We start from the raw sequence: 18,994 nt of genomic DNA, 5'->3' as shown, positions 1-18,994 counted from the left end.
CCCGCGATCGGGCTCCCAGCCGCCACCCCCGGCCCGCCCCCCTGGCTTCTGGGAGCCCCATCGCCGGGGGTGCAGGCACCCCCCGCGATCGGGCTCCCAGCCGCCACCCCCGGCCCGCCCCCCTGGCTTCTGGGAGCCCCATCGCCGGGGGTGCAGGCACCCCCCGCGATCGGGCTCCCAGCCGCCACCCCCGGCCCGCCCCCCTGGCTTCTGGGAGCCCCATCGCCGGGGGTGCAGGCACCCCCCGCGATCGGGCTCCCAGCCGCCACCCCCGGCCCGCCCCCCTGGCTTCTGGGAGCCCCATCGCCGGGGGTGCAGGCACCCCCCGCGATCGGGCTCCCAGCCGCCACCCCCGGCCCGCCCCCCTGGCTTCTGGGAGCCCCATCGCCGGGGGTGCAGGCACCCCCCGCGATCGGGCTCCCAGCCGCCACCCCCGGCCCGCCCCCCTGGCTTCTGGGAGCCCCATCGCCGGGGGTGCAGGCACCCCCCGCGATCGGGCTCCCAGCCGCCACCCGCGGCCCGCCCCCCTGGCTTCTGGGAGCCCCATCGCCGGGGGTGCAGGCACCCCCCGCGATCGGGCTCCCAGCCGCCACCCCCGGCCCGCCCCCCTGGCTTCTGGGAGCCCCATCGCCGGGGGTGCAGGCACCCCCCGCGATCGGGCTCCCAGCCGCCACCCCCGGCCCGCCCCCCTGGCTTCTGGGAGCCTTGTGGACCCCCAGCCTCTTTCTCATATTCTGAGTAATATCATCTCCCCATCGGAAAATTTTCAACCCCTTCTCAGACGATTGTACACCCCCAGTGTGCACACCCTCAGAGGGAGTAACCCCCTCTTTATTAGGAGTCACATCAGCCTCTTCCTCCCTTAATATTCAGAACAGTATCCCACCGTTGTTTCTACTTCCAGTGAAACTGATTGTCATATCCTCCTCTCCCAAGCAGAAGTTGGAAACTCTGTCACGGGGGGTGTACACCGTTGTGATATAGAAATTAACATCGTCCTCTCCCGGGTTTACATCAGGAGCAAGTCTATTAATCATTAATATTAATAATTATATTAATATTAATAATAATTATTGATATTAATGATCACAATAAAGAGAGTAAAAATGAATACTGGTTTAAAAGGTTAACCATTTGTATTCATAATTATTAGTAATATCACTATTAATAATAATATTATGATATTAGCAATTAATGTGACTTAAATCAATACCCAGTGATGCTGGGAATACAATAATGATTAGTATTAGGAACTAATAATATTATTTGATGGCATTAATATTAATAATTAATTGAAAGCAGGCATAATCATGTATTGAAAATCATTATCCATAATTAATAATGGTATCTTATGAATTTTTAGTATCATTGATAATTATTAAAATCGATCATTGATGATTAATAATCATATTATTATTCCTCATTCCACAGGAAGTGTAAACCTACTTGTGATGCTGTTCTTAATAACCAGGGTCGGAAAGCAGGACTTTAGTTTTAATATCGCAGTAGGTGTACACTCAGCACGTGACACTGATCCTAATATGAACGGGGGTAGAGTATCACATGACTCCAATTATAGCAATGGATGGATAGCTACGTGGTAATATTGCTCCTAATATTCCCGGAAGAAGCCTTTGCTATTTGTCCGAATATGGCACTGAGGGGACAGTTTCTCTGAGATATAGTTCCTAGTATACGGAGTTGGAGAGGATGATAATAATTCACAGGATGTGTGCTCCCGCCCAGTGATATTGTAATTACTATCCTGGGAGGGAGAGGATGATATTGCACTCTGTACAGCAGGAGGCGTACACCCAGTCTGGGATATTGTTCTTAATATCCATGGAGGGGACAGGCTGATATTACTCGCAATGTGGCACAGGCTGGACATTCACCCTGTTTCATCCTGCTCAATATTCCAAGGCCGAGAGACAGATATTAATCTCAGTATCACAGACACTGGACAACCACTTGTGATACTCTTCCAAATATCCAGATCAGGTTGCCAGGAGTCACCCCCGGACGGCCCCCCTGACTTCTGGGAGCCCCATCGCGAGGGGGTCAGGCACCCCCCGCGATCGGGCTCCCAGCCGCCAACCCAGGCCGGCCCCCCTGGCTTCTGGGAGCCCCATCGCCGGGGGGTCAGGCACGCCCCCCGATCGGGCTCCCAGCCGCCACCCCCGGCCCGCCCCCCTGGCATCTGGGAGCCCCATCGCCGGGGGGTCAGGCACCCCCCGCGATCGGGCTCCCAGCCGCCACCCCCGGCCCGCCCCCCTGGCTTCTGGGAGCCCCATCGCCGGGGGGTCAGGCACGCCCCCCGATCGGGCTCCCAGCCGCCACCCCCGGCCCGCCCCCCTGGCTTCTGGGAGCCCCATCGCCGGGGGTGCAGGCACGCCCCCCGATCGGGCTCCCAGCCGCCACCCCCGGCCCGCCCCCCTGGCTTCTGGGAGCCCCATCGCCGGGGGTGCAGGCACCCCCCGCGATCGGGCTCCCAGCCGCCACCCCCGGCCCGCCCCCCTGGCTTCTGGGAGCCCCATCGCCGGGGGTGCAGGCACCCCCCGCGATCGGGCTCCCAGCCGCCACCCCCGGCCCGCCCCCCTGGCTTCTGGGAGCCCCATCGCCGGGGGTGCAGGCACCCCCCGCGATCGGGCTCCCAGCCGCCACCCCCGGCCCGCCCCCCTGGCTTCTGGGAGCCCCATCGCCGGGGGTGCAGGCACCCCCCGCGATCGGGCTCCCAGCCGCCACCCCCGGCCCGCCCCCCTGGCTTCTGGGAGCCCCATCGCCGGGGGTGCAGGCACCCCCCGCGATCGGGCTCCCAGCCGCCACCCCCGGCCCGCCCCCTGGCTTCTGGGAGCCCCATCGCCGGGGGTGCAGGCACCCCCCGCGATCGGGCTCCCAGCCGCCACCCCCGGCCCGCCCCCCTGGCTTCTGGGAGCCCCATCGCCGGGGGTGCAGGCACCCCCCGCGATCGGGCTCCCAGCCGCCACCCCCGGCCCGCCCCCCTGGCTTCTGGGAGCCCCATCGCCGGGGGTGCAGGCACCCCCCGCGATCGGGCTCCCAGCCGCCACCCCCGGCCCGCCCCCCTGGCTTCTGGGAGCCCCATCGCCGGGGGTGCAGGCACCCCCCGCGATCGGGCTCCCAGCCGCCACCCCCGGCCCGCCCCCCTGGCTTCTGGGAGCCCCATCGCCGGGGGTGCAGGCACCCCCCGCGATCGGGCTCCCAGCCGCCACCCCCGGCCCGCCCCCCTGGCTTCTGGGAGCCCCATCGCCGGGGGTGCAGGCACCCCCCGCGATCGGGCTCCCAGCCGCCACCCCCGGCCCGCCCCCCTGGCTTCTGGGAGCCCCATCGCCGGGGGTGCAGGCACCCCCCGCGATCGGGCTCCCAGCCGCCACCCCCGGCCCGCCCCCCTGGCTTCTGGGAGCCCCATCGCCGGGGGTGCAGGCACCCCCCGCGATCGGGCTCCCAGCCGCCACCCCCGGCCCGCCCCCCTGGCTTCTGGGAGCCCCATCGCCGGGGGTGCAGGCACCCCCCGCGATCGGGCTCCCAGCCGCCACCCCCGGCCCGCCCCCCTGGCTTCTGGGAGCCCCATCGCCGGGGGTGCAGGCACCCCCCGCGATCGGGCTCCCAGCCGCCACCCCCGGCCCGCCCCCCTGGCTTCTGGGAGCCCCATCGCCGGGGGTGCAGGCACCCCCCGCGATCGGGCTCCCAGCCGCCACCCCCGGCCCGCCCCCCTGGCTTCTGGGAGCCCCATCGCCGGGGGTGCAGGCACCCCCCGCGATCGGGCTCCCAGCCGCCACCCCCGGCCCGCCCCCCTGGCTTCTGGGAGCCCCATCGCCGGGGGTGCAGGCACCCCCCGCGATCGGGCTCCCAGCCGCCACCCCCGGCCCGCCCCCCTGGCTTCTGGGAGCCCCATCGCCGGGGGTGCAGGCACCCCCCGCGATCGGGCTCCCAGCCGCCACCCCCGGCCCGCCCCCCTGGCTTCTGGGAGCCCCATCGCCGGGGGTGCAGGCACCCCCCGCGATCGGGCTCCCAGCCGCCACCCCCGGCCCGCCCCCCTGGCTTCTGGGAGCCCCATCGCCGGGGGTGCAGGCACCCCCCGCGATCGGGCTCCCAGCCGCCACCCCCGGCCCGCCCCCCTGGCTTCTGGGAGCCCCATCGCCGGGGGTGCAGGCACCCCCCGCGATCGGGCTCCCAGCCGCCACCCCCGGCCCGCCCCCCTGGCTTCTGGGAGCCCCATCGCCGGGGGTGCAGGCACCCCCCGCGATCGGGCTCCCAGCCGCCACCCCCGGCCCGCCCCCCTGGCTTCTGGGAGCCCCATCGCCGGGGGTGCAGGCACCCCCCGCGATCGGGCTCCCAGCCGCCACCCCCGGCCCGCCCCCCTGGCTTCTGGGAGCCCCATCGCCGGGGGTGCAGGCACCCCCCGCGATCGGGCTCCCAGCCGCCACCCCCGGCCCGCCCCCCTGGCTTCTGGGAGCCCCATCGCCGGGGGTGCAGGCACCCCCCGCGATCGGGCTCCCAGCCGCCACCCCCGGCCCGCCCCCCTGGCTTCTGGGAGCCCCATCGCCGGGGGTGCAGGCACCCCCCGCGATCGGGCTCCCAGCCGCCACCCCCGGCCCGCCCCCCTGGCTTCTGGGAGCCCCATCGCCGGGGGTGCAGGCACCCCCCGCGATCGGGCTCCCAGCCGCCACCCCCGGCCCGCCCCCCTGGCTTCTGGGAGCCCCATCGCCGGGGGTGCAGGCACCCCCCGCGATCGGGCTCCCAGCCGCCACCCCCGGCCCGCCCCCCTGGCTTCTGGGAGCCCCATCGCCGGGGGTGCAGGCACCCCCCGCGATCGGGCTCCCAGCCGCCACCCCCGGCCCGCCCCCCTGGCTTCTGGGAGCCCCATCGCCGGGGGTGCAGGCACCCCCCGCGATCGGGCTCCCAGCCGCCACCCCCGGCCCGCCCCCCTGGCTTCTGGGAGCCCCATCGCCGGGGGTGCAGGCACCCCCCGCGATCGGGCTCCCAGCCGCCACCCCCGGCCCGCCCCCCTGGCTTCTGGGAGCCCCATCGCCGGGGGTGCAGGCACCCCCCGCGATCGGGCTCCCAGCCGCCACCCCCGGCCCGCCCCCCTGGCTTCTGGGAGCCCCATCGCCGGGGGTGCAGGCACCCCCCGCGATCGGGCTCCCAGCCGCCACCCCCGGCCCGCCCCCCTGGCTTCTGGGAGCCCCATCGCCGGGGGTGCAGGCACCCCCCGCGATCGGGCTCCCAGCCGCCACCCCCGGCCCGCCCCCCTGGCTTCTGGGAGCCCCATCGCCGGGGGTGCAGGCACCCCCCGCGATCGGGCTCCCAGCCGCCACCCCCGGCCCGCCCCCCTGGCTTCTGGGAGCCCCATCGCCGGGGGTGCAGGCACCCCCCGCGATCGGGCTCCCAGCCGCCACCCCCGGCCCGCCCCCCTGGCTTCTGGGAGCCCCATCGCCGGGGGTGCAGGCACCCCCCGCGATCGGGCTCCCAGCCGCCACCCCCGGCCCGCCCCCCTGGCTTCTGGGAGCCCCATCGCCGGGGGTGCAGGCACCCCCCGCGATCGGGCTCCCAGCCGCCACCCCCGGCCCGCCCCCCTGGCTTCTGGGAGCCCCATCGCCGGGGGTGCAGGCACCCCCCGCGATCGGGCTCCCAGCCGCCACCCCCGGCCCGCCCCCCTGGCTTCTGGGAGCCCCATCGCCGGGGGTGCAGGCACCCCCCGCGATCGGGCTCCCAGCCGCCACCCCCGGCCCGCCCCCCTGGCTTCTGGGAGCCCCATCGCCGGGGGTGCAGGCACCCCCCGCGATCGGGCTCCCAGCCGCCACCCCCGGCCCGCCCCCCTGGCTTCTGGGAGCCCCATCGCCGGGGGTGCAGGCACCCCCCGCGATCGGGCTCCCAGCCGCCACCCCCGGCCCGCCCCCCTGGCTTCTGGGAGCCCCATCGCCGGGGGTGCAGGCACCCCCCGCGATCGGGCTCCCAGCCGCCACCCCCGGCCCGCCCCCCTGGCTTCTGGGAGCCCCATCGCCGGGGGTGCAGGCACCCCCCGCGATCGGGCTCCCAGCCGCCACCCCCGGCCCGCCCCCCTGGCTTCTGGGAGCCCCATCGCCGGGGGTGCAGGCACCCCCCGCGATCGGGCTCCCAGCCGCCACCCCCGGCCCGCCCCCCTGGCTTCTGGGAGCCCCATCGCCGGGGGTGCAGGCACCCCCCGCGATCGGGCTCCCAGCCGCCACCCCCGGCCCGCCCCCCTGGCTTCTGGGAGCCCCATCGCCGGGGGTGCAGGCACCCCCCGCGATCGGGCTCCCAGCCGCCACCCCCGGCCCGCCCCCCTGGCTTCTGGGAGCCCCATCGCCGGGGGTGCAGGCACCCCCCGCGATCGGGCTCCCAGCCGCCACCCCCGGCCCGCCCCCCTGGCTTCTGGGAGCCCCATCGCCGGGGGTGCAGGCACCCCCCGCGATCGGGCTCCCAGCCGCCACCCCCGGCCCGCCCCCCTGGCTTCTGGGAGCCCCATCGCCGGGGGTGCAGGCACCCCCCGCGATCGGGCTCCCAGCCGCCACCCCCGGCCCGCCCCCCTGGCTTCTGGGAGCCCCATCGCCGGGGGTGCAGGCACCCCCCGCGATCGGGCTCCCAGCCGCCACCCCCGGCCCGCCCCCCTGGCTTCTGGGAGCCCCATCGCCGGGGGTGCAGGCACCCCCCGCGATCGGGCTCCCAGCCGCCACCCCCGGCCCGCCCCCCTGGCTTCTGGGAGCCCCATCGCCGGGGGTGCAGGCACCCCCCGCGATCGGGCTCCCAGCCGCCACCCCCGGCCCGCCCCCCTGGCTTCTGGGAGCCCCATCGCCGGGGGTGCAGGCACCCCCCGCGATCGGGCTCCCAGCCGCCACCCCCGGCCCGCCCCCCTGGCTTCTGGGAGCCCCATCGCCGGGGGTGCAGGCACCCCCCGCGATCGGGCTCCCAGCCGCCACCCCCGGCCCGCCCCCCTGGCTTCTGGGAGCCCCATCGCCGGGGGTGCAGGCACCCCCCGCGATCGGGCTCCCAGCCGCCACCCCCGGCCCGCCCCCCTGGCTTCTGGGAGCCCCATCGCCGGGGGTGCAGGCACCCCCCGCGATCGGGCTCCCAGCCGCCACCCCCGGCCCGCCCCCCTGGCTTCTGGGAGCCCCATCGCCGGGGGTGCAGGCACCCCCCGCGATCGGGCTCCCAGCCGCCACCCCCGGCCCGCCCCCCTGGCTTCTGGGAGCCCCATCGCCGGGGGTGCAGGCACCCCCCGCGATCGGGCTCCCAGCCGCCACCCCCGGCCCGCCCCCCTGGCTTCTGGGAGCCCCATCGCCGGGGGTGCAGGCACCCCCCGCGATCGGGCTCCCAGCCGCCACCCCCGGCCCGCCCCCCTGGCTTCTGGGAGCCCCATCGCCGGGGGTGCAGGCACCCCCCGCGATCGGGCTCCCAGCCGCCACCCCCGGCCCGCCCCCCTGGCTTCTGGGAGCCCCATCGCCGGGGGTGCAGGCACCCCCCGCGATCGGGCTCCCAGCCGCCACCCCCGGCCCGCCCCCCTGGCTTCTGGGAGCCCCATCGCCGGGGGTGCAGGCACCCCCCGCGATCGGGCTCCCAGCCGCCACCCCCGGCCCGCCCCCCTGGCTTCTGGGAGCCCCATCGCCGGGGGTGCAGGCACCCCCCGCGATCGGGCTCCCAGCCGCCACCCCCGGCCCGCCCCCCTGGCTTCTGGGAGCCCCATCGCCGGGGGTGCAGGCACCCCCCGCGATCGGGCTCCCAGCCGCCACCCCCGGCCCGCCCCCCTGGCTTCTGGGAGCCCCATCGCCGGGGGTGCAGGCACCCCCCGCGATCGGGCTCCCAGCCGCCACCCCCGGCCCGCCCCCCTGGCTTCTGGGAGCCCCATCGCCGGGGGTGCAGGCACCCCCCGCGATCGGGCTCCCAGCCGCCACCCCCGGCCCGCCCCCCTGGCTTCTGGGAGCCCCATCGCCGGGGGTGCAGGCACCCCCCGCGATCGGGCTCCCAGCCGCCACCCCCGGCCCGCCCCCCTGGCTTCTGGGAGCCCCATCGCCGGGGGTGCAGGCACCCCCCGCGATCGGGCTCCCAGCCGCCACCCCCGGCCCGCCCCCCTGGCTTCTGGGAGCCCCATCGCCGGGGGTGCAGGCACCCCCCGCGATCGGGCTCCCAGCCGCCACCCCCGGCCCGCCCCCCTGGCTTCTGGGAGCCCCATCGCCGGGGGTGCAGGCACCCCCCGCGATCGGGCTCCCAGCCGCCACCCCCGGCCCGCCCCCCTGGCTTCTGGGAGCCCCATCGCCGGGGGTGCAGGCACCCCCCGCGATCGGGCTCCCAGCCGCCACCCCCGGCCCGCCCCCCTGGCTTCTGGGAGCCCCATCGCCGGGGGTGCAGGCACCCCCCGCGATCGGGCTCCCAGCCGCCACCCCCGGCCCGCCCCCCTGGCTTCTGGGAGCCCCATCGCCGGGGGTGCAGGCACCCCCCGCGATCGGGCTCCCAGCCGCCACCCCCGGCCCGCCCCCCTGGCTTCTGGGAGCCCCATCGCCGGGGGTGCAGGCACCCCCCGCGATCGGGCTCCCAGCCGCCACCCCCGGCCCGCCCCCCTGGCTTCTGGGAGCCCCATCGCCGGGGGTGCAGGCACCCCCCGCGATCGGGCTCCCAGCCGCCACCCCCGGCCCGCCCCCCTGGCTTCTGGGAGCCCCATCGCCGGGGGTGCAGGCACCCCCCGCGATCGGGCTCCCAGCCGCCACCCCCGGCCCGCCCCCCTGGCTTCTGGGAGCCCCATCGCCGGGGGTGCAGGCACCCCCCGCGATCGGGCTCCCAGCCGCCACCCCCGGCCCGCCCCCCTGGCTTCTGGGAGCCCCATCGCCGGGGGTGCAGGCACCCCCCGCGATCGGGCTCCCAGCCGCCACCCCCGGCCCGCCCCCCTGGCTTCTGGGAGCCCCATCGCCGGGGGTGCAGGCACCCCCCGCGATCGGGCTCCCAGCCGCCACCCCCGGCCCGCCCCCCTGGCTTCTGGGAGCCCCATCGCCGGGGGTGCAGGCACCCCCCGCGATCGGGCTCCCAGCCGCCACCCCCGGCCCGCCCCCCTGGCTTCTGGGAGCCCCATCGCCGGGGGTGCAGGCACCCCCCGCGATCGGGCTCCCAGCCGCCACCCCCGGCCCGCCCCCCTGGCTTCTGGGAGCCCCATCGCCGGGGGTGCAGGCACCCCCCGCGATCGGGCTCCCAGCCGCCACCCCCGGCCCGCCCCCCTGGCTTCTGGGAGCCCCATCGCCGGGGGTGCAGGCACCCCCCGCGATCGGGCTCCCAGCCGCCACCCCCGGCCCGCCCCCCTGGCTTCTGGGAGCCCCATCGCCGGGGGTGCAGGCACCCCCCGCGATCGGGCTCCCAGCCGCCACCCCCGGCCCGCCCCCCTGGCTTCTGGGAGCCCCATCGCCGGGGGTGCAGGCACCCCCCGCGATCGGGCTCCCAGCCGCCACCCCCGGCCCGCCCCCCTGGCTTCTGGGAGCCCCATCGCCGGGGGTGCAGGCACCCCCCGCGATCGGGCTCCCAGCCGCCACCCCCGGCCCGCCCCCCTGGCTTCTGGGAGCCCCATCGCCGGGGGTGCAGGCACCCCCCGCGATCGGGCTCCCAGCCGCCACCCCCGGCCCGCCCCCCTGGCTTCTGGGAGCCTTGTGGACCCCCAGCCTCTTTCTCATATTCTGAGTAATATCATCTCCCCATCGGAAAATTTTCAACCCCTTCTCAGACGATTGTACACCCCCAGTGTGCACACCCTCAGAGGGAGTAACCCCCTCTTTATTAGGAGTCACATCAGCCTCTTCCTCCCTTAATATTCAGAACAGTATCCCACCGTTGTTTCTACTTCCAGTGAAACTGATTGTCATATCCTCCTCTCCCAAGCAGAAGTTGGAAACTCTGTCACGGGGGGTGTACACCGTTGTGATATAGAAATTAACATCGTCCTCTCCCGGGTTTACATCAGGAGCAAGTCTATTAATCATTAATATTAATAATTATATTAATATTAATAATAATTATTGATATTAATGATCACAATAAAGAGAGTAAAAATGAATACTGGTTTAAAAGGTTAACCATTTGTATTCATAATTATTAGTAATATCACTATTAATAATAATATTATGATATTAGCAATTAATGTGACTTAAATCAATACCCAGTGATGCTGGGAATACAATAATGATTAGTATTAGGAACTAATAATATTATTTGATGGCATTAATATTAATAATTAATTGAAAGCAGACATAATCATGTATTGAAAATCATTATCCATAATTAATAATGGTATCTTATGAATTTTTAGTATCATTGATAATGATTAAAATCGATCATTGATGATTAATAATCATATTATTATTCCTCATTCCACAGGAAGTGTAAACCTACTTGTGATGCTGTTCTTAATAACCAGGGTCGGAAAGCAGGACTTTAGTTTTAATATCGCAGTAGGTGTACACTCAGCACGTGACACTGATCCTAATATGAACGGGGGTAGAGTATCACATGACTCCAATTATAGCAATGGATGGATAGCTACGTGGTAATATTGCTCCTAATATTCCCGGAAGAAGCCTTTGCTATTTGTCCGAATATGGCACTGAGGGGACAGTTTCTCTGAGATATAGTTCCTAGTATACGGAGTTGGAGAGGATGATAATAATTCACAGGATGTGTGCTCCCGCCCAGTGATATTGTAATTACTATCCTGGGAGGGAGAGGATGATATTGCACTCTGTACAGCAGGAGGCGTACACCCAGTCTGGGATATTGTTCTTAATATCCATGGAGGGGACAGGCTGATATTACTCGCAATGTGGCACAGGGTGGACATTCACCCTGTTTCATCCTGCTCAATATTCCAAGGCCGAGAGACAGATATTAATCTCAGTATCACAGACACTGGACAACCACTTGTGATACTCTTCCAAATATCCAGATCAGGTTGCCAGGAGTCACCCCCGGACGGCCCCCCTGACTTCTGGGAGCCCCATCGCGAGGGGGTCAGGCACCCCCCGCGATCGGGCTCCCAGCCGCCAACCCAGGCCGGCCCCCCCGGCTTCTGGGAGCCCCATCGCCGGGGGGTCAGGCACGCCCCCCGATCGGGCTCCCAGCCGCCATCCCCGGCCCGCCCCCCTGGCATCTGGGAGCCCCATCGCCGGGGGGTCAGGCACCCCCCGCGATCGGGCTCCCAGCCGCCACCCCCGGCCCGCCCCCCTGGCTTCTGGGAGCCCCATCGCCGGGGGGTCAGGCACGCCCCCCGATCGGGCTCCCAGCCGCCACCCCCGGCCCGCCCCCCTGGCTTCTGGGAGCCCCATCGCCGGGGGTGCAGGCACGCCCCCCGATCGGGCTCCCAGCCGCCACCCCCGGCCCGCCCCCCTGGCTTCTGGGAGCCCCATCGCCGGGGGTGCAGGCACCCCCCGCGATCGGGCTCCCAGCCGCCACCCCCGGCCCGCCCCCCTGGCTTCTGGGAGCCCCATCGCCGGGGGTGCAGGCACCCCCCGCGATCGGGCTCCCAGCCGCCACCCCCGGCCCGCCCCCCTGGCTTCTGGGAGCCCCATCGCCGGGGGTGCAGGCACCCCCCGCGATCGGGCTCCCAGCCGCCACCCCCGGCCCGCCCCCCGGGCTTCTGGGAGCCCCGTCGCCGGGGGTGCAGGCACCCCCCGCGATCGGGCTCCCAGCCGCCACCCCCGGCCCGCCCCCCGGGCTTCTGGGAGCCCCGTCGCCGGGGGTGCAGGCACCCCCCGCGATCGGGCTCCCAGCCGCCACCCCCGGCCCGCCCCCCGGGCTTCTGGGAGCCCCGTCGCCGGGGGTGCAGGCACCCCCCGCGATCGGGCTCCCAGCCGCCACCCCCGGCCCGCCCCCCGGGCTTCTGGGAGCCCCGTCGCCGGGGGTGCAGGCACCCCCCGCGATCGGGCTCCCAGCCGCCACCCCCGGCCCGCCCCCCGGGCTTCTGGGAGCCCCGTCGCCGGGGGTGCAGGCACCCCCCGCGATCGGGCTCCCAGCCGCCACCCCCGGCCCGCCCCCCGGGCTTCTGGGAGCCCCATCGCCGGGGGTGCAGGCACCCCCCGCGATCGGGCTCCCAGCCGCCACCCCCGGCCCGCCCCCCGGGCTTCTGGGAGCCCCATCGCCGGGGGTGCAGGCACCCCCCGCGATCGGGCTCCCAGCCGCCACCCCCGGCCCGCCCCCCTGGCTTCTGGGAGCCTTGTGGACCCCCAGCCTCTTTCTCATATTCTGAGTAATATCATCTCCCCATCGGAAAATTTTCAACCCCTTCTCAGACGATTGTACACCCCCAGTGTGCACACCCTCAGAGGGAGTAACCCCCTCTTTATTAGGAGTCACATCAGCCTCTTCCTCCCTTAATATTCAGAACAGTATCCCACCGTTGTTTCTACTTCCAGTGAAACTGATTGTCATATCCTCCTCTCCCAAGCAGAAGTTGGAAACTCTGTCACGGGGGGTGTACACCGTTGTGATATAGAAATTAACATCGTCCTCTCCCGGGTTTACATCAGGAGCAAGTCTATTAATCATTAATATTAATAATTATATTAATATTAATAATAATTATTGATATTAATGATCACAATAAAGAGAGTAAAAATGAATACTGGTTTAAAAGGTTAACCATTTGTATTCATAATTATTAGTAATATCACTATTAATAATAATATTATGATATTAGCAATTAATGTGACTTAAATCAATACCCAGTGATGCTGGGAATACAATAATGATTAGTATTAGGAACTAATAATATTATTTGATGGCATTAATATTAATAATTAATTGAAAGCAGGCATAATCATGTATTGAAAATCATTATCCATAATTAATAATGGTATCTTATGAATTTTTAGTATCATTGATAATTATTAAAATCGATCATTGATGATTAATAATCATATTATTATTCCTCATTCCACAGGAAGTGTAAACCTACTTGTGATGCTGTTCTTAATAACCAGGGTCGGAAAGCAGGACTTTAGTTTTAATATCGCAGTAGGTGTACACTCAGCACGTGACACTGATCCTAATATGAACGGGGGTAGAGTATCACATGACTCCAATTATAGCAATGGATGGATAGCTACGTGGTAATATTGCTCCTAATATTCCCGGAAGAAGCCTTTGCTATTTGTCCGAATATGGCACTGAGGGGACAGTTTCTCTGAGATATAGTTCCTAGTATACGGAGTTGGAGAGGATGATAATAATTCACAGGATGTGTGCTCCCGCCCAGTGATATTGTAATTACTATCCTGGGAGGGAGAGGATGATATTGCACTCTGTACAGCAGGAGGCGTACACCCAGTCTGGGATATTGTTCTTAATATCCATGGAGGGGACAGGCTGATATTACTCGCAATGTGGCACAGGGTGGACATTCACCCTGTTTCATCCTGCTCAATATTCCAAGGCCGAGAGACAGATATTAATCTCAGTATCACAGACACTGGACAACCACTTGTGATACTCTTCCAAATATCCAGATCAGGTTGCCAGGAGTCACCCCCGGACGGCCCCCCTGACTTCTGGGAGCCCCATCGCGAGGGGGTCAGGCACCCCCCGCGATCGGGCTCCCAGCCGCCAACCCAGGCCGGCCCCCCTGGCTTCTGGGAGCCCCATCGCCGAGGGGTCAGGCACGCCCCCCGATCGGGCTCCCAGCCGCCACCCCCGGCCCGCCCCCCTGGCTTCTGGGAGCCCCATCGCCGGGGGTGCAGGCACCCCCCGCGATCGGGCTCCCAGCCGCCACCCCCGGCCCGCCCCCCTGGCTTCTGGGAGCCCCATCGCCGGGGGTGCAGGCACCCCCCGCGATCGGGCTCCCAGCCGCCACCCCCGGCCCGCCCCCCTGGCTCCCAGCCGCCACACCCGGCCCGCCCCCCTGGCTTCTGGGAGCCCCATCGCCGGGGGTGCAGGCACCCCCCGCGATCGGGCTCCCAGCCGCCACCCCCGGCCCGCCCCCCTGGCTTCTGGGAGCCCCATCGCCGGGGGTGCAGGCACCCCCCGCGATCGGGCTCCCAGCCGCCACCCCCGGCCCGCTCCCCTGGCTTCTGGGAGCCCCATCGCCGGGGGTGCAGGCACCCCCCGCGATCGGGCTCCCAGCCGCCACCCCCGGCCCGCCCCCTGGCTTCTGGGAGCCCCATCGCCGGGGGTGCAGGCACCCCCCGCGATCGGGCTCCCAGCCGCCACCCCCGGCCCGCCCCCCTGGCTTCTGGGAGCCCCATCGCCGGGGGTGCAGGCACCCCCCGCGATCGGGCTCCCAGCCGCCACCCCCGGCCCGCCCCCCTGGCTTCTGGGAGCCCCATCGCCGGGGGTGCAGGCACCCCCCGCGATCGGGCTCCCAGCCGCCACCCCCGGCCCGCCCCCCTGGCTTCTGGGAGCCCCATCGCCGGGGGTGCAGGCACCCCCCGCGATCGGGCTCCCAGCCGCCACCCCCGGCCCGCCCCCCTGGCTTCTGGGAGCCCCATCGCCGGGGGTGCAGGCACCCCCCGCGATCGGGCTCCCAGCCGCCACCCCCGGCCCGCCCCCCTGGCTTCTGGGAGCCCCATCGCCGGGGGTGCAGGCACCCCCCGCGATCGGGCTCCCAGCCGCCACCCCCGGCCCGCCCCCCTGGCTTCTGGGAGCCCCATCGCCGGGGGTGCAGGCACCCCCCGCGATCGGGCTCCCAGCCGCCACCCCCGGCCCGCCCCCCTGGCTTCTGGGAGCCCCATCGCCGGGGGTGCAGGCACCCCCCGCGATCGGGCTCCCAGCCGCCACCCCCGGCCCGCCCCCCTGGCTTCTGGGAGCCCCATCGCCGGGGGTGCAGGCACCCCCCGCGATCGGGCTCCCAGCCGCCACCCCCGGCCCGCCCCCCTGGCTTCTGGGAGCCCCATCGCCGGGGGTGCAGGCACCCCCCGCGATCGGGCTCCCAGCCGCCACCCCCGGCCCGCCCCCCTGGCTTCTGGGAGCCCCATCGCCGGGGGTGCAGGCACCCCCCGCGATCGGGCTCCCAGCCGCCACCCCCGGCCCGCCCCCCTGGCTTCTGGGAGCCCCATCGCCGGGGGTGCAGGCACCCCCCGCGATCGGGCTCCCAGCCGCCACCCCCGGCCCGCCCCCCTGGCTTCTGGGAGCCCCATCGCCGGGGGTGCAGGCACCCCCCGCGATCGGGCTCCCAGCCGCCACCCCCGGCCCGCCCCCCTGGCTTCTGGGAGCCCCATCGCCGGGGGTGCAGGCACCCCCCGCGATCGGGCTCCCAGCCGCCACCCCCGGCCCGCCCCCCTGGCTTCTGGGAGCCCCATCGCCGGGGGTGCAGGCACCCCCCGCGATCGGGCTCCCAGCCGCCACCCCCGGCCCGCCCCCCTGGCTTCTGGGAGCCTTGTGGACCCCCAGCCTCTTTCTCATATTCTGAGTAATATCATCTCCCCATCGGAAAATTTTCAACCCCTTCTCAGACGATTGTACACCCCCAGTGTGCACACCCTCAGAGGGAGTAACCCCCTCTTTATTAGGAGTCACATCAGCCTCTTCCTCCCTTAATATTCAGAACAGTATCCCACCGTTGTTTCTACTTCCAGTGAAACTGATTGTCATATCCTCCTCTCCCAAGCAGAAGTTGGAAACTCTGTCACGGGGGGTGTACACCGTTGTGATATAGAAATTAACATCGTCCTCTCCCGGGTTTACATCAGGAGCAAGTCTATTAATCATTAATATTAATAATTATATTAATATTAATAATAATTATTGATATTAATGATCACAATAAAGAGAGTAAAAATGAATACTGGTTTAAAAGGTTAACCATTTGTATTCATAATTATTAGTAATATCACTATTAATAATAATATTATGATATTAGCAATTAATGTGACTTAAATCAATACCCAGTGATGCTGGGAATACAATAATGATTAGTATTAGGAACTAATAATATTATTTGATGGCATTAATATTAATAATTAATTGAAAGCAGGCATAATCATGTATTGAAAATCATTATCCATAATTAATAATGGTATCTTATGAATTTTTAGTATCATTGATAATGATTAAAATCGATCATTGATGATTAATAATCATATTATTATTCCTCATTCCACAGGAAGTGTAAACCTACTTGTGATGCTGTTCTTAATAACCAGGGTCGGAAAGCAGGACTTTAGTTTTAATATCGCAGTAGGTGTACACTCAGCACGTGACACTGATCCTAATATGAACGGGGGTAGAGTATCACATGACTCCAATTATAGCAATGGATGGATAGCTACGTGGTAATATTGCTCCTAATATTCCCGGAAGAAGCCTTTGCTATTTGTCCGAATATGGCACTGAGGGGACAGTTTCTCTGAGATATAGTTCCTAGTATACGGAGTTGGAGAGGATGATAATAATTCACAGGATGTGTGCTCCCGCCCAGTGATATTGTAATTACTATCCTGGGAGGGAGAGGATGATATTGCACTCTGTACAGCAGGAGGCGTACACCCAGTCTGGGATATTGTTCTTAATATCCATGGAGGGGACAGGCTGATATTACTCGCAATGTGGCACAGGCTGGACATTCACCCTGTTTCATCCTGCTCAATATTCCAAGGCCGAGAGACAGATATTAATCTCAGTATCACAGACACTGGACAACCACTTGTGATACTCTTCCAAATATCCAGATCAGGTTGCCAGGAGTCACCCCCGGACGGCCCCCCTGACTTCTGGGAGCCCCATCGCGAGGGGGTCAGGCACCCCCCGCGATCGGGCTCCCAGCCGCCAACCCAGGCCGGCCCCCCTGGCTTCTGGGAGCCCCATCGCCGGGGGGTCAGGCACGCCCCCCGATCGGGCTCCCAGCCGCCACCCCCGGCCCGCCCCCCTGGCATCTGGGAGCCCCATCGCCGGGGGGTCAGGCACCCCCCGCGATCGGGCTCCCAGCCGCCACCCCCGGCCCGCCCCCCTGGCTTCTGGGAGCCCCATCGCCGGGGGGTCAGGCACGCCCCCCGATCGGGCTCCCAGCCGCCACCCCCGGCCCGCCCCCCTGGCTTCTGGGAGCCCCATCGCCGGGGGTGCAGGCACCCCCCGCGATCGGGCTCCCAGCCGCCACCCCCGGCCCGCCCCCCTGGCTTCTGGGAGCCCCATCGCCGGGGGTGCAGGCACCCCCGGCGATCGGGCTCCCAGCCGCCACCCCCGGCCCGCCCCCCTGGCTTCTGGGAGCCCCATCGCCGGGGGTGCAGGCACCCCCCGCGATCGGGCTCCCAGCCGCCACCCCCGGCCCGCCCCCCTGGCTTCTGGGAGCCCCATCGCCGGGGGTGCAGGCACCCCCCGCGATCGGGCTCCCAGCCGCCACCCCCGGCCCGCCCCCTGGCTTCTGGGAGCCTTGTGGACCCCCAGCCTCTTTCTCATATTCTGAGTAATATCATCTCCCCATCGGAAAATTTTCAACCCCTTCTCAGACGATTGTACACCCCCAGTGTGCACACCCTCAGAGGGAGTAACCCCCTCTTTATTAGGAGTCACATCAGCCTCTTCCTCCCTTAATATTCAGAACAGTATCCCACCGTTGTTTCTACTTCCAGTGAAACTGATTGTCATATCCTCCTCTCCCAAGCAGAAGTTGGAAACTCTGTCACGGGGGGTGTACACCGTTGTGATATAGAAATTAACATCGTCCTCTCCCGGGTTTACATCAGGAGCAAGTCTATTAATCATTAATATTAATAATTATATTAATATTAATAATAATTATTGATATTAATGATCACAATAAAGAGAGTAAAAATGAATACTGGTTTAAAAGGTTAACCATTTGTATTCATAATTATTAGTAATATCACTATTAATAATAATATTATGATATTAGCAATTAATGTGACTTAAATCAATACCCAGTGATGCTGGGAATACAATAATGATTAGTATTAGGAACTAATAATATTATTTGATGGCATTAATATTAATAATTAATTGAAAGCAGGCATAATCATGTATTGAAAATCATTATCCATAATTAATAATGGTATCTTATGAATTTTTAGTATCATTGATAATGATTAAAATCGATCATTGATGATTAATAATCATATTATTATTCCTCATTCCACAGGAAGTGTAAACCTACTTGTGATGCTGTTCTTAATAACCAGGGTCGGAAAGCAGGACTTTAGTTTTAATATCGCAGTAGGTGTACACTCAGCACGTGACACTGATCCTAATATGAACGGGGGTAGAGTATCACATGACTCCAATTATAGCAATGGATGGATAGCTACGTGGTAATATTGCTCCTAATATCCCCGGAAGAAGCCTTTGCTATTTTTTCGAATATGGCACTGAGGGGACAGTTTCTCTGAGATATAGTTCCTAGTATACGGAGTTGGAGAGGATGATAATAATTCACAGGATGTGTGCTCCCGCCCAGTGATATTGTAATTACTATCCTGGGAGGGAGAGGATGATATTGCACTCTGTACAGCAGGAGGCGTACACCCAGTCTGGGATATTGTTCTTAATATCCATGGAGGGGACAGGCTGATATTACTCGCAATGTGGCACAGGCTGGACATTCACCCTGTTTCATCCTGCTCAATATTCCAAGGCCGAGAGACAGATATTAATCTCAGTATCACAGACACTGGACAACCACTTGTGATACTCTTCCAAATATCCAGATCAGGTTGCCAGGAGTCACCCCCGGACGGCCCCCCTGACTTCTGGGAGCCCCATCGCGAGGGGGTCAGGCACCCCCCGCGATCGGGCTCCCAGCCGCCAACCCAGGCCGGCCCCCCTGGCTTCTGGGAGCCCCATCGCCGGGGGGTCAGGCACGCCCCCCGATCGGGCTCCCAGCCGCCACCCCCGGCCCGCCCCCCTGGCATCTGGGAGCCCCATCGCCGGGGGGTCAGGCACCCCCCGCGATCGGGCTCCCAGCCGCCACCCCCGGCCCGCCCCCCTGGCTTCTGGGAGCCCCATCGCCGGGGGGTCAGGCACGCCCCCCGATCGGGCTCCCAGCCGC

Source organism: Macaca mulatta, chromosome 6, assembly GCF_049350105.2.
Source record: "Macaca mulatta isolate MMU2019108-1 chromosome 6, T2T-MMU8v2.0, whole genome shotgun sequence".
Classification (NCBI taxonomy): Eukaryota; Metazoa; Chordata; class Mammalia; order Primates; family Cercopithecidae; genus Macaca; species Macaca mulatta.
Note: the sequence above shows the minus strand (reverse complement) of the source record.